Raw genomic sequence first — 13,797 nt, 5'->3', positions numbered from 1 at the left:
ACTCTGCGTTGTGTTTGGTATGTGTGATGGGGTGTTATGCAGAGGGGAGGAAAACAGGACACAGCAGATTGGGATTGTGGTGGAGATGCTGAGCAGTTATTTAATTGTTGCATGTAATTATTATTATACTGCGTGCTTCTTAGTTATTCCATCTTTGCTGTAACATGGATCTGTATGTAACTCTATATTTACTTGTTATCTACCACACTTCCTTCTACATCATCCACCATCATTATACATGATGGTGTATATAGGATATATGTATTTGTATACATATCTGTAAATTGTATAATTTTATTTAAACGTCTTTTTGATCTCTCTGTCTATAAACACAAACTGAGTAAGATTGACAATATATTTGACTTTGAAAAATATATATATTCTTTATGAAAATAGTTGACTGTTGGAGAAATGAATCCAAATGAAACGTTGGACTGAACTACAACTACGCCTTTAAATCTCTATGGACTGTTTTTCAGTGGGATGGCAAGTTGCTATCTTTAAACATTTATTAGTTTTTTCTCAGAACAGATTTGATTTTCTGAAGTTAATTTAACTTTGCCGACCATGTAAGGTCATTATTAAAAAGGTACAATCAATTTGTTTAGGGTTGACTAAAATAATGAAAAACATTCATTTGGATAATTTACTGACAGAATAAGAAACTCAATGATGCTCTACTCACCTGTTCCCTTTTTATAAAGTGAAACAGTTGAAACGATAGATTTTAGTAAACTTAAAAACAACCTTCTCCAAAAGCTATCAAGGAATATACCGAATACTTGTTTTAGAACTTTATTACATATTTTTATATAAATAGTTTGAATGATCCATAATTGACAGAAGCTTGTGTTTACACTGACCTGTTACTCATATATTAATGTCTTTGTAACTTCAGTAAACCACTACCTCACTAATTTCTTTCATTCATCACGGTTCAGTAAACTAAGTGATACATGAACCAGTTTAATCATTATAATAACGTAGGATTGCAACTCTTTGAAACTGTAGGTGGCTCTTAAAAGAGCCGTTGTGTTTGGGTGTGCTGGTCTCAGGTCAGTCTAAGCCCTCTCTCCGCGGATGCGGCGGGCCAGCTGGATGTCCTTGGGCATGATGGTGACCCTCTTTGCTTGGTTCATCTTACTGGGGGGCAGCTACATGGATGTCAGTGCAGTCCACAATCATTGTGCAGTTGAAGGCAGAATGAATTTATTATTGACTCCGAATGAAGCACAACTTCATGTCATACAATACATTGACTTTATTTGTAATTGTGTAAAAAAATATGAGCATTGATTAGCAAGCAGGACCTGCAGGAACAGAGAATGGTGATGGATGGAGCTGGGAAGAGAGAAGAATAAAGAAAACAGATCAACTTTATTATCGGATATTAAAAATTCAATTTCAAAACAAGTTGCCGCTCCTACAGTTTTCTAGTATGTAAAGATGATTTCACATGACCTATGCAAAATATCACACTCAATACATGTGTGTCTCTGGGGGGTTCATTGTGCCTTTGATGTATATAAATAATATACCATAACCAAATACTATTACGTACAGTGGAAATCAGGTTGCCAGAGCAGGTCAGTCCAGTGTGCATGTTGATTGATTGATTGATTGATTGATTGATTGAAAAGTTTATTAACAGCTTGTATATTGGGTACAGTACAGTACAGCTCAAAACATACAATTGTTAAGGGGATGCAGATCAGAGAAAGACTTTCGTCTTGTTTATATCAGGGTCCCCCCTTTCCAATTCATCATATCATTTAAGACATATTTGACATACAGATGGCTTATTTACAATTTACATACAGGTGGTTTTTTACATACAGATTGCTTATTTACAATTTTCATTTTAGATTTCGTTCTAATACATCCTAACCGGACATTTAAGACATACCAAGTCTACAGATATACAGTTAGTAACAGAGTCTAAAATGCGAGTATATACATAGATGGGGGGGGGGGGAAGCTGTCCATTGAACGACAGGTTGAGATTTGTACCATTACCCGGGGCCAGTTTTGCAATGCTCTCCCCCGAAGGTGCTCTTTAAGAGAGGTTTTGAAGGTAAGTATAGTTTTTACTTTCCTTTACAGTTGTGGGAAGAGCGTTCCACCCTTGATGTGGCATAATTGCGAAACGTGTATTCCCCCTTTTTTGTGTCAAATCTGGGTTTCACATGATTTGTGGAGCTCCCTCTGGTGTTATGATCATGATATTCCTTGACCTTTGGGAAGAATTTTGATATGTACATGGGTACCATAGAGGTGTAGTGGATCTTGTAGACCAGGCCCATTGCAAGTAGCTGTACTCTGTCGTCTACTCTAAGCCATCCTAGGTTGTCAAAGTGGGCAGAGGTGAGGTGGGTTCTAGATGAAAGGTCAAGCAGTAGTCTGACCAGTTTATTTTGCGATGTTTGAAGTTTTATTTTTAGCGCCTTGGAGGTGCTATGTTACCATGACGTGCAAGCATAGTCATAGTACCCTTGAATGAGTGCTCTTGCCAGAGTTTTCAGGGTGTTTTTGTTTACCAGAGAGGAGATCCGGTATAGGAATCTAGTTCTTTGATTGACTTTTTTTTATTACATTGGATGCCATTTTGTCACAGGAGAGGTTTGCCTCAAGAATAGATCCTAGGTATGTAATTTCCTTCTTACTTGTGACAATAATGTCACCCACTGCAACTGAGAAGTCGTCGGATTTGCTGAGATTATGTTTCGAACCGAAGAGAATGGACTCTGTTTTACCCAGGTTGTAATGATAATTTTATTATCGGCGAGCCAGGTGCAGATTCTGCCGAGCTCGGAGCTGAGGGTTTTTTCAACCTGCAATCTGCTCCTGTCAGAGACCAGCAGGGCTGAGTCGTCCGCGAACAGGAACAAGTTGCAGTCACATGCTGATGACATGTCATTTACATAAATTAGGAACAGTAACGGACCTAATATGCTTCCTTGTGGAACACCACAGCTCACTGGGAGGGGGGGGGGACAGAGTACCGTTTACCTCCACCATCTGTTCTCTCCCCTCCAGGTAGGATTGCATCCAGCTCACCGATAGTCTATCAAAACCAATTGCTTTTAGCTTGTCAATCAGAATGGGGTGATTGACAGTGTCGAAAGCCTTTTGTAGGTCCAGCATCACCATGCCGCAGTATTTGCCCTCGTCCACCTCTTGTTTGATGTGGTCGCTCAAATAAAGAAGGATTTTCTAAAGCCAGATTCATTCATAGATTAGTTTCTTTTCCGCGAGGTACTTTTCGACCTGTTCATATACTATTTTTTCCATGACTTTCGAGATGGAGGTAAGTATAGAAACAAGGCGGTAGTTGCCTGGGTCCAATTTGCTGCCCTTTTTGTGCAGGGGTGTTACTCTTGCAATTTTGAAGTCTTTGGGTACTTTTCCCTGTTTTATGGAGAGGTTAATTATGTGAGCTATGACTGGTGAGATGGCGGTTGCTGTGTCTCTGAGGAATTTGGAGGGGATATTGTCGTGGCCAGTGGCCTTGTTAGGTTGGAGGGCGCTCAGTTTAATGAGTACCTCTGCTGTTGTTACCCTTGCTAGACTGAAATCATCTTTGCGTACCCCTAGGTTTTTGTAGTAGGTCATGATGTGATCTACTCCATAAAGCCCTGAGTGGGAGGGTAATTTATTTACAAGAGTTGTGGCTATGTTTGTGAAAAAAATGTTCAAGTACTTGGCCACATCCAGTTTGTCTGTGATGAGCCTGTTATCTGTCTTTATGTTTAAGTTAGAAAATCTCGTTTTGAGTTTTTTTACTGCAGCCAAGCTGGTTATTGAGTAATTTCCAAAGTTCACGGGGTTTATTTTTGTTTTCCTCAGTTTTGACATTGATGAAATTCTTTTTGGCAGTTTTGATCATGGAGCTTACGTCATTTCTTAGTCTGTTTCTTTCAATTGTTAGTTCAGTCACGTGGGCCTGGAGTTCACTGCTCGTGCTTTTGGAAAGCATTGACTGACTTTTATGAAACTCAGAGCATTTTTTGTCTCTGGTTTTCATGGCGGTCAGTATGCCGGAGTGCATCCATGGCTCAGCGCGATTTTTACCCTGGTTGTTCTTAGGGGGGCCAAATCATTGAGTATTGCAGAGAATTTGTTTTTGAAACCAAGCCATGTTTCTTCAACTTGTGTACCACTGAGCTCATCTGACCAGTCCAGGCTCTCCAGTTCTAGGTTAAAGGCCTCGCTAGAGTAGTTTTTGAGGTCTCTAGATATGACTGTTTTGTGACAGCCGGCCCTTTGTTTTAGCTTTTTGCGGGTACAGAATATCATATAATGATCACTTAAACCGCATGCTATAACCCCTTTACTGGAGATCCTGGACTTGTCAGAGGTCAGAATGAGATCAATGGTAGTTTGTGTTGTTTCACATACCCGGGTGGGTTGGGTGATTAGCTGGCTGAAGCCGTGCAGATCACAAATCCTACTGAAGGACTTGAAGACGGACGTGTCTTTACGTTGCATATCCGTGTTCCAGTCTCCAATAATAATTGTCTCTACATCCCCCACATCAGCCAAACACCCATCTAATGTATCATAAAAGTCACTCTGTTCCGGTGGTCTATAGATTGTCCCGACTATTACAGATTTAGCTTTGTCACAAAGAATTTCAACCCACACAGATTCAATATTTTCATGATGCAGGTCAGTACGGTTTTTGAAATTGGTGTCTTTATGTATGTACATGCAGACACCACCTCCATTCACGTTCCTGTCCCTTCTCACTACAAGATAATCTTCAATTTCAATCTCTGAATCTGTAATGGAATTGTCCAATTTGGTCTCAGAAAAGCATAATATGCTTGCCTTACCGTTCATGAATAGCTGCCTGAGTTCAGCCAGTTTGTGTCTCAGGCTGTTAGTGTTCAGATGAAAAATATGTAGTCCATTTTTGTTGCTTAAATGCACAATGTCGTCAGCTTGCAGATATTTGTCTTTGTCCGTTACAGCAACCGGCTTGCGGCCTGCCGTGGTGTTTGGAGAGGTGGGGGTGGTGGTGGTGGGGGGAGGGGAGGATCCGTTGTAGCTTTAGCCGTTGATATGCTAGCAGGGTGGCTAACAACATGGCGGATATTTGTTCCCTCGGATCTCGGTTCTCTTCCTCTCGTCACTGCCTCATGCGTGTCTGTCTGCCGAGGCGTCCCCGGGGGAATGTCGAAGTCTCCGTTAATTCCTCGGTCTCCGCTGTCTCCACGGTCTCTGTTGTCGTCGTGTAGTTGTGTTGCTGCAGCGGAAGAGATGCTAGTTGTGATGCTAGTTGTGATGCTAGCTCCTCGAGCCTGCAGGACTGGCTTCTTGTCTGTACCGGGCCCCGGATTCAGATGGATGTCTCCCCGCTAACAATAAGACCAAGATGATCATACTTTCTTCGGTCTAGTTTGCCTGACGGGGGTAAGTACTTCGCGTCGGGTTTGCAGTTAATAATGCATGATGCTTGCACTTCCAAAAGCGAGGTGTTTCCTTTCCCAGCCGTTGAGAGGGTAAAAGTCATTGTGGTTCATTTTATCCCCGCTTTCCATTACTCTCCTTCTCTAAGTGATGTTGCCTCATTGATGAGTTGAGGTAGGAGTCCATAATCCATATTGTCAGGAGGATGAAATATGTAAAAAATCGTGAGGAATAACCTCCAAAAGCGGGAGCTCTCGAAAATGCGACCACTCATAGCGAAACCGGATGTCGATGTTTAATGCGCTCTCCTCAGGGTCTCAGCAGTTACAGGTGAGGTAAAGAAAATAAAAGAGAAAAAGGTCAGTAACAACACTTTAAAGTAACAACACATTGAATAATTATCTCTTTTAATAATTTTCTCTCAGTAATCACTCAACTACTGTCTTTCCAACAAACAGATTGACTCACCCTCACTATCATCACAATGAAACACGTCCAGAAAAATGTCATGCAAAGCTGCCTGCCTGCCTTCCTTCGACTCTCTCTGAACTGCCTGATCTTTTAATGTTCAATGTTAACCATTTGTGCAGATAGCATTAAGTAGAAAAGATCGCCCATGCTAATGTGCCGTTAGCCTACCTCCCGCCCCCTTAGCACCCGGTGGAGGGGGCGATAGGCTACTCTTCAAATGTTTCACAAAATACTTACCATCATGACTACTCTTACTGTTTAACATTTTGGTTTACTTCATGTTAAGGCTAATACAAATGACAAGGCTAAGTAATGTGATGCTAACTAACGTGCTCGCTACTAGCTAGGTAGCTAACTATAGGTTACTTACGTAACCCCAGTTCTCAGAGTAACATGAAGTGAGATGTCTCACTATGGGATGCGCCTCATCGCGGAGCAAACAGAAGCATCAATCTCATTACGCCAATCCTGATTGGCTGGTGATCTTGACGTCAGGGAATTCACCCCCTATAAGTAGCTTGCGCCACGACGCATGCGTCATTCAAAATAAGCACCTCTTCTCGCTTCACCATAGCAAGGAGGGCCGTCTGGTGAGACATCTCACTTCATGTTACTCTGAGAACTGGGGTTACGTAAGTAACCTATAGTTCTCATTCATAACACTCCGTTCGATGTCTCACTATGGGAAATTGTAGCTCCTGTATTGTCAGACGAGCTTATCTTGAAAATCACCAAACCAACCAGAACTTAACAGGTAGAGCTCTGACTCAACCAGGTGCCCAGCACTGCTTGAGTCACACTGGGAGCAGAACGTCCAGCCTGTTAAGAGGCGGACAAAAGTGAGCGGCGAGGACCAGCTCGCCGCTGCACCAATGTCTTGGATGGGAGACATCCTGGACAGAGCCCAGGATGCAGCCAGACCCTGAGTCGAAAGAGCTCGCGGACCCGAGGGTGCCTGCGAACTCTGACTCGTATGAGCCCCAAAGCAATTGCTTCCACAAACCAGTGGGAGAGCCGTTGCTTAGTAACAGGCTTGCCCTTATAAGGGTTAGCCCAGGACACAAGGGGTTGGTCATTATGACGAAGCACCCTTGATCTGTCCCTGTACGTGCGTAAAGCACGGGCTGGACACGGCAAATCCGGCCGCTGTTCCTCGGAGGAATACAGTGGCGGGGAGGATGCCTCAATGTCAAATGTGGTGCCTGAACCAACCGCCTTAAGATAAAGGCAGGGTTGGGCTTCAACCACACTCTGTTTGCCCTGGGGCGAACTGAGTGCATGAAGACTGTACAGATAGTGCATGAGTGCCACTGGCTCGCTTGGCAGCTGCCAGGGTCAGCTTCATGTCACACTGTATTCAGATTGTTCCACTCACGGGCCAGGCCCATAGAGCCAAGCGCTCTGGGTGTGGGTGAAAGATCGCCCCCCCCCCGCTTGGGACAGTATGTCCCTGCGTAGTGGGAGCTGCCATGGCTGCCCGCACAGCAGCTGATATATCTCCGCTAGCCAGTACATAGCTGGCCAGTGCGGAGCTATCAGGATAAGTGTGTGGCGTTGCTCTCTCACTCTGGCCAGAGTTGGGGGTATCAGAGCCAGGGGTGGGAACGCGTACAGAAGGCCCGGGGGCCAATCGTGTGCGAGTGCATCCACGCCTAACGGTGCATTTAGATCGCGCATCGAAAAGAACAGCTGACACTGAGCGTTGTCTTTCGATGCGAACAGATCCACCGCGGCTCTGCCGTAACGCACCCACAGCTGGCTCACAATCCTTGGATGTAGAGTCCAGTCTGCATAAAGTGGTATACCTCTGGACAGTAGATCTGCCCCGAGGTTCATCACTCCCGGTACGTGCGTCGCTCTCAGAGAGAGGAGACGTCTACCGCTCCATAGGATCAGTTTGCGCGCCAGTGTGTGTAACTGGAAAGAACGCAAACCCCCTTGGCGGTTAATATACGATATTGTGGTCGTATTGTCTGTCCTCACGAGGACGTGATGTCCCCTGAGGAAAGGCAGAAAGCGTTTTAGGGTGAGAAACACCGCTAAAATCTCCAGGTAATTTATGTGCGCCCGCTGGAGGTCTCTGCTCCAGAGACCCCTCACCGGGCGACCTTCATAAATACCTCCCCAACCTGTCAGACATGCGTCCGTGGTGACCACTTTCCGTGAAAGGACAGCACCCATAGGCACACCTCGTACTAGAAAGGTCGGGTGCAGCCAGTGGCGCAGTGCCATTACGCATTTCACAGTAACCATCACTCTCGCCATGGCGCGCGGGGTTTAGTTTTAGGGCGGCCACCCAGCGCTGAAACTCCCTCATGTTTAAGCGTCCCAGTCGTACGACCAGGATGGCTGACGCCATGAGCCCCAGCAATCGCAGGCATGATCTGAAGAGAACATGTTTGCGCAGCTGGAAAAGAGCGAGACAAGCTCTGAAAGCTTTCACTCTTTCCGCTGACAAGCGAGCTGAAAAGGGCACCGAGTTCAGGCGTAAACCCAGGAAGAGTATAGTCTGCGCGGGGCACAACATGCTCTTCTCTGTGTTTATTATGAAACCCAGGTTGAGCAGGTGCTTTACGAGGACATTTGTCTGCGTAACAGCCTCCTGCTCCGACTGTGCGAGAAGCAGCCAGTCGTCCAGGTAGGTCGCCAGGCGAATACCCTGTTGTCTTAACGGGGCTATCGCGGCTTCCGTACATCGTACAAACACCCTTGGACTGAGAGACAGACCGAAGGGGAGTACTCTGTATTCATAACAGATCCCCTGAAATGCGAATCTCAGATATTTCCTGTGTGGGTAATATACTGGGATGTGAAAATACGCATCTTTCAGGTCGACTGATGTAAACCAGTCGTCTTGTCGCACGAGCCGCAGCAGAGATGTGTGAGTGAGCATTCTAAACTTATATCTATTTAGATATTTGTTCAGAGCCCTCAAATCAAGTATTGGCCGAATTCCGTTCCCTCCCCGTTTGGGAACGAGGAAGTACTTGGAATAGAAGCCGCCCTGACTCTGCTCGGCGGGTACAATAGATATAGCCCTCTTTTCTAGGAGTGAGAGAATCTCTCTCTCCAGAATATGGGCTGACTCTCCTCGGGCCTGCAAATGCAGAATGCCCGAGAAGCGAGGGGGGGTGACGGTGACTTGGAGTCTGTAGCTCCGTGTAACTGTCTTGAAAAACCCAAGCAGATGCCGTGAGCATCTCCCGCTGTATGCTCCTTAGAGCCAGCTGAGATGTCACGTCTCTTCCCCTCTGAGTCTCTATTTGTTGTGTTATGGGGCCCTCCAGTGTCTGAGCACTGTGGTGCCCCATTTCGACAATCCCCACCGACACAGCGCATGCGTGTGGCGGTGGTGCCCTTACGGCTCCAGCCGGCACTACGCATGCGCGTGACGGTGGTGCCTTCACAACCCCAGCCGGCACTGCGCATGCGCGTGACGGTGGTGCCTTTACAGCTCCAGCCGGCAATGCGCATGCACGTGACGGTGGTGCCTTCACGACCCCAGCCGGCACTGCGCATGCGCTTGACGGTGGTGCCTTTACAGCTCCAGCCGGCACTGCGCATGTGCGTGACGGTGGTGCCTTCACGACCCCAGCCGGCACTGCGCATGCGCGTGACGGTGGTGCCTTTACAGCCCCAGCCGGCACTGCGCATGCGTGTGACGGTGGTGCCTTCACAGACCCGTCAATTGTCCGCCCTTTGAGAGAGGCCGTAGCTGCTCTCAGAAGGGGAACAGTTGACGAACTGTTTATTGTTTTTATTGTTTTTCTTTTCATTTTTTCGAGCTGCGCCCTTGGCTCGAAGCCTAGATGCGTCAGAATGTTTAAATGTTTTATGACAGAAAAATCAATAAGTGTGTGACATGTGTTTATGCGGACTTGAGGATGGTGTTGAGGCATCTCTCGAGGTGGCGGGAACACATTTAGAGCTGGGGAACCGTAGACTTCCAGCTCTGTCACAGAGGGGAGAAGGAGGGGCTGTCACGCCGCTCGCTTCTTCTTCCTCGACTGCTGGCCGAAATTCTGGGTTGGCTGCGCCTGGGCTGCAGCCGGAACCGGAGATTTTCTAGGCCAGCTCGCCCTCGTCCCCTGCCTGGGCTGGGGACTCGGGGCGGACTGCGACCTCTGCGTTTTCGGTATTTTGAACCGAGCAGGGTTCGGGGCAGCTTGGACGAAGGGCTGCCGCTGCGAAGGCAGCGGCTGGGCCCTTCGAGGGAGGCAGAGGTGGAGGGCCTCGTCCTCCTTCTTTTTCGACTCGCATCTCCTCTGCATGGAGGCAAGAGCGGAGCCGAAAATCCCCTCGGGAACGATGGGCATGTCAAGCACATCCTCCTTTTCCCGGTCTGGGAGGTTGGTGAGGTTGAGCCATCTAGCTCTTTCCTGCACCACCATGATCCCCATTGTTTTGCCCGTGGCCTGGACGGCGCAGCGTTGGACACGGAGACAAATGTCTGTGACCGCGGCCAACTCATCCAGAATGGCCGGTCCAGGATTACTCAACATATCCTCACAGAGCTCCGCTTGGTATGCGGTTAGCAGTGAGGAAACGTTCAGAGCCCTGGCGGACAACGCTGCAGCTCTGTAGGACCGTTCAGTCATGGTCGACTGGAAACGGTCCACCTTCGCTGGCAGCGTGGGGTTCCTGCTTGGTGACGGGCCCATCCTCGGTAGGAGGTGGGCTGCCACCAGCAGTTCCATCGGCGGTATGCGGAGCAGGTAGAGCCTCTGCGGGCGAGACCATGGTGAGGTCTCGCCGGGAGCTCCCGCCTGGGCAGACGAGCAGACCTGGTGTGAGTCTGTGCCTGCTATCTTCAACCCGCAGCCGCATGCCCGAGCCTCCGAGTCCCTGACTCCTCTGGTGTGAGGGGGAGAGGCGTCCATCTTGTTCGCCTCGTGGCGTGGAGAGGACCCGCTCGTAACAGGTACGTCGTTGAGAGAAAAAGTGTTACCAACCCGTCCTTAATCCGGAGAAAAAGGGATGGTGTGGGTCCTTTGTTCTCAAAGAATATTGACTGGTGTGTCAATATACTTCTAATCCTTTTCTCCTCCGTGAGAGAGAAAAAGAAAAGCGTCCATGCTACCGTGGTGTCGGTAGTAAGGGGAAGCTAGCTAGCAACAGGTGCGTAGCTAGCTTGAGAAAAATCCAAACCTTACCTTACTTTCCGGGGAAAGAAACGGCGAGGTCGATTTTAATACTAACTGGTGTTAGTATTACCGTCTTCTTGCAAAGCAGAAGGAGTAGCCGGCGAGCGCCCGTCGACCGAAAGTCGACCGAAATGGTTATATTTGGGTTCAGTCTGTGGACCGTTAAGCTTGTCCGGCTACTATAGAGATGTGCTCTGAAGCGAGAAGAGGTGTTTGAATGACGCATGCGTCGTGGCGCAAGCTACTTATAGGGGGTGAATTCCCTGACGCTGACGTCAAGATCACCAGCCAATCAGGATTGGCGTAATGAGATTGATGCTTCTGTTTGCTCCGCGATGAGGCGCATCCCATAGTGAGACATCGAACGGAGTGTTATGAATGAGAACTTGACTATGTTCCATGCAAAACATGTATATTACCTGATATGTTTGGTCCAACGACTCCTGGTCCTTTCATCAGATGGGAAGCGATAGAACGAGCAAGTGGTATGATCACTTTTGTGATTACAACCTGGTACAAAGCACACAGGCATCTTGTAAAAGTGAATTTATTGGAGCAATCTCTTATATTTATTGGAGGGAATAAATCAGTTATGAGATCTTCTTCTTCTTCTTTGCTTTAATTGCGAGTCGCAACCAGTCTTGGAGCATTATCGCCTATGACATCACTTACGCGACCCAGAATGGGATTTGGGATTTGTAGTCTTTCTAGTTGCGTATTTTTCATAGTCTTATATCTCAACAGTTTTACAACAAACTGTGACTTTTTTTACATGGAAATGATTGTTTAATTGATAAACATCATATGTGTCATTCGTGGCACAATTCAAACGGGATCAAAAGATAACTTTTCTCTCTCCATTGACTTCAATGTATAATTTTCCGCTTCCGGGGTCCCATGGACCGGAAGTAGATGGGCGTGACATCGCCACTCTATAGGTCAGGGCTCTGGTTTCAGACAGAGGGTGAAAAGAGGTGCTGCAGCACAGGCAGCATGAGAGAAATAAAGAGCTTTTTGAACATTAAAGCATGGAGACATGTCCCAGTAGAGACACTACATACTAATATGAACCTGAAATGAAGATAATATGTCCCAAATAAGATAATATTACCATTAGGTTCTGCAAAAAATGTCTGATGTTATATGTTGAGTTTTAACTGAATTCTTTCAGAAGAAAAAACTTGGCATTAGATCAACTTTACCTAGCGCTTTTTTGAAGACGTTAATATGATCCTACAGTTTGATCATGCTAGAAGCATATTTATTTTATAATACAGATGACATTATGAATTATATTTATTTTATGAATTATATAATTGTACCTCTGTAGTGACCACACTAGGCTTTAGTGAAATCAGAGGAAGTTTATAGAAGTTTACATTTCCACGGTTTCCACTCACTTTTAAGTCTACAGTCAGTGCAGGACATATACCTTCTTTGGCTGTCAACTACTGTTAGTTTCATGTAGGACTTTCATTATCAGATTGTAACATTTCTAATTACATTCACTAAAAGGTAATTGTTGTCTCTGAGGCAAGACAAGGCAAGTTTATTTATATAGCACCTTTCAACACAAGGCAATTCAAAGTGCTTTACAAAAAACGAACGACATTAAGAAAATGGCATTTAAAATCAGTCATTAAAAAGAAAAGATAATAAAATAAACATTAAAAGAAAAAATACATGGATAAAAGTTACAGTGCAGTTTAAGATGTGAATAGTTCAATTAAAAGCAGCGGCAAAAAGAAAAGTCTTTAGTCTGGATTTAAAAGTAGTCAGAGTTGCAGCGGACCTGCAGTTTTCTGGGAATTTGTTCCAGATATTTGGAGCATAATAACTGAACGCTGCTTCTCCATGTTTAGTTCTGACTCTGGGGAAAGAAAGCAGACACGTCCCAGAAGACCTGAGAGATCTGGATGGTTCATAATTTAGCAGGAGGTCAGAAATGTATTTTGGGCCTAAACCATTCAGTGCTTTATAAACCAGCAGCAGTATTTTTGAAATATATTCTTTGACACACAGGAAGCCTGTGTAAAGACTTCAGAACAGGTGTGATGTGATCCACTTTCTTAGTGTTATTGAGGACTCGAAAAGCAGCGTTCTGAATCAGCTGCAGCTTTCTAATATATTTTTTCGTGAGACCTGCAAAGACACCATTACAGTAGTCCAGTCTACTGAAGATAAAAGCATGGACAAGTTTTTCCAAATCCTGCTGTGACATTAGTCTTTTAATCCTAGATATATTCTTTAGGTGATAGTAGGCTGATTTAGTAACTGTTTTAATGTGACTGTTGAAACTCAGGTCAGAGTCCATGACTACACCTATATTTCTGGCTTTATCTGTTGTTTTGAACATTGCACACTGAAGCTCAGCGCTAACTTTTATACGTTCTGCCTTGGCTCCAAAAACCATTACCTCAGTTTTATCTTTGTTTAATTGGAGAAAGTTCTGACACATCCAGTCATTGATTTGTTCAATGCACTTACTCAGTGTTTGAATTGGAGCATAGTCTCCTGGTGAAATTGTTACGTAAATGTGTGTGTCATCCGCTATGGTAACTTATTTTGTTGTTTTTCATTATCTGAGCCAGTGGTAGCATGTAGATGTTAAAGAGAAGAGGCCCCAAGATGGAGCCTTGAGGTACCCCACATGTCATATTTGTCAACTCAGATGTGTATTTACCTATAGAAACAACGTTTTTTCTGTCCTTTAAGTAGGATTCAAACCAATTTAGAACTGTTTCCGAAAGTCCCACCCAGCTTTCTAGTC

Source organism: Gymnodraco acuticeps, unplaced genomic scaffold, assembly GCF_902827175.1.
Source record: "Gymnodraco acuticeps unplaced genomic scaffold, fGymAcu1.1, whole genome shotgun sequence".
NCBI lineage: Eukaryota > Metazoa > Chordata > Actinopteri > Perciformes > Bathydraconidae > Gymnodraco > Gymnodraco acuticeps.
Note: the sequence above shows the minus strand (reverse complement) of the source record.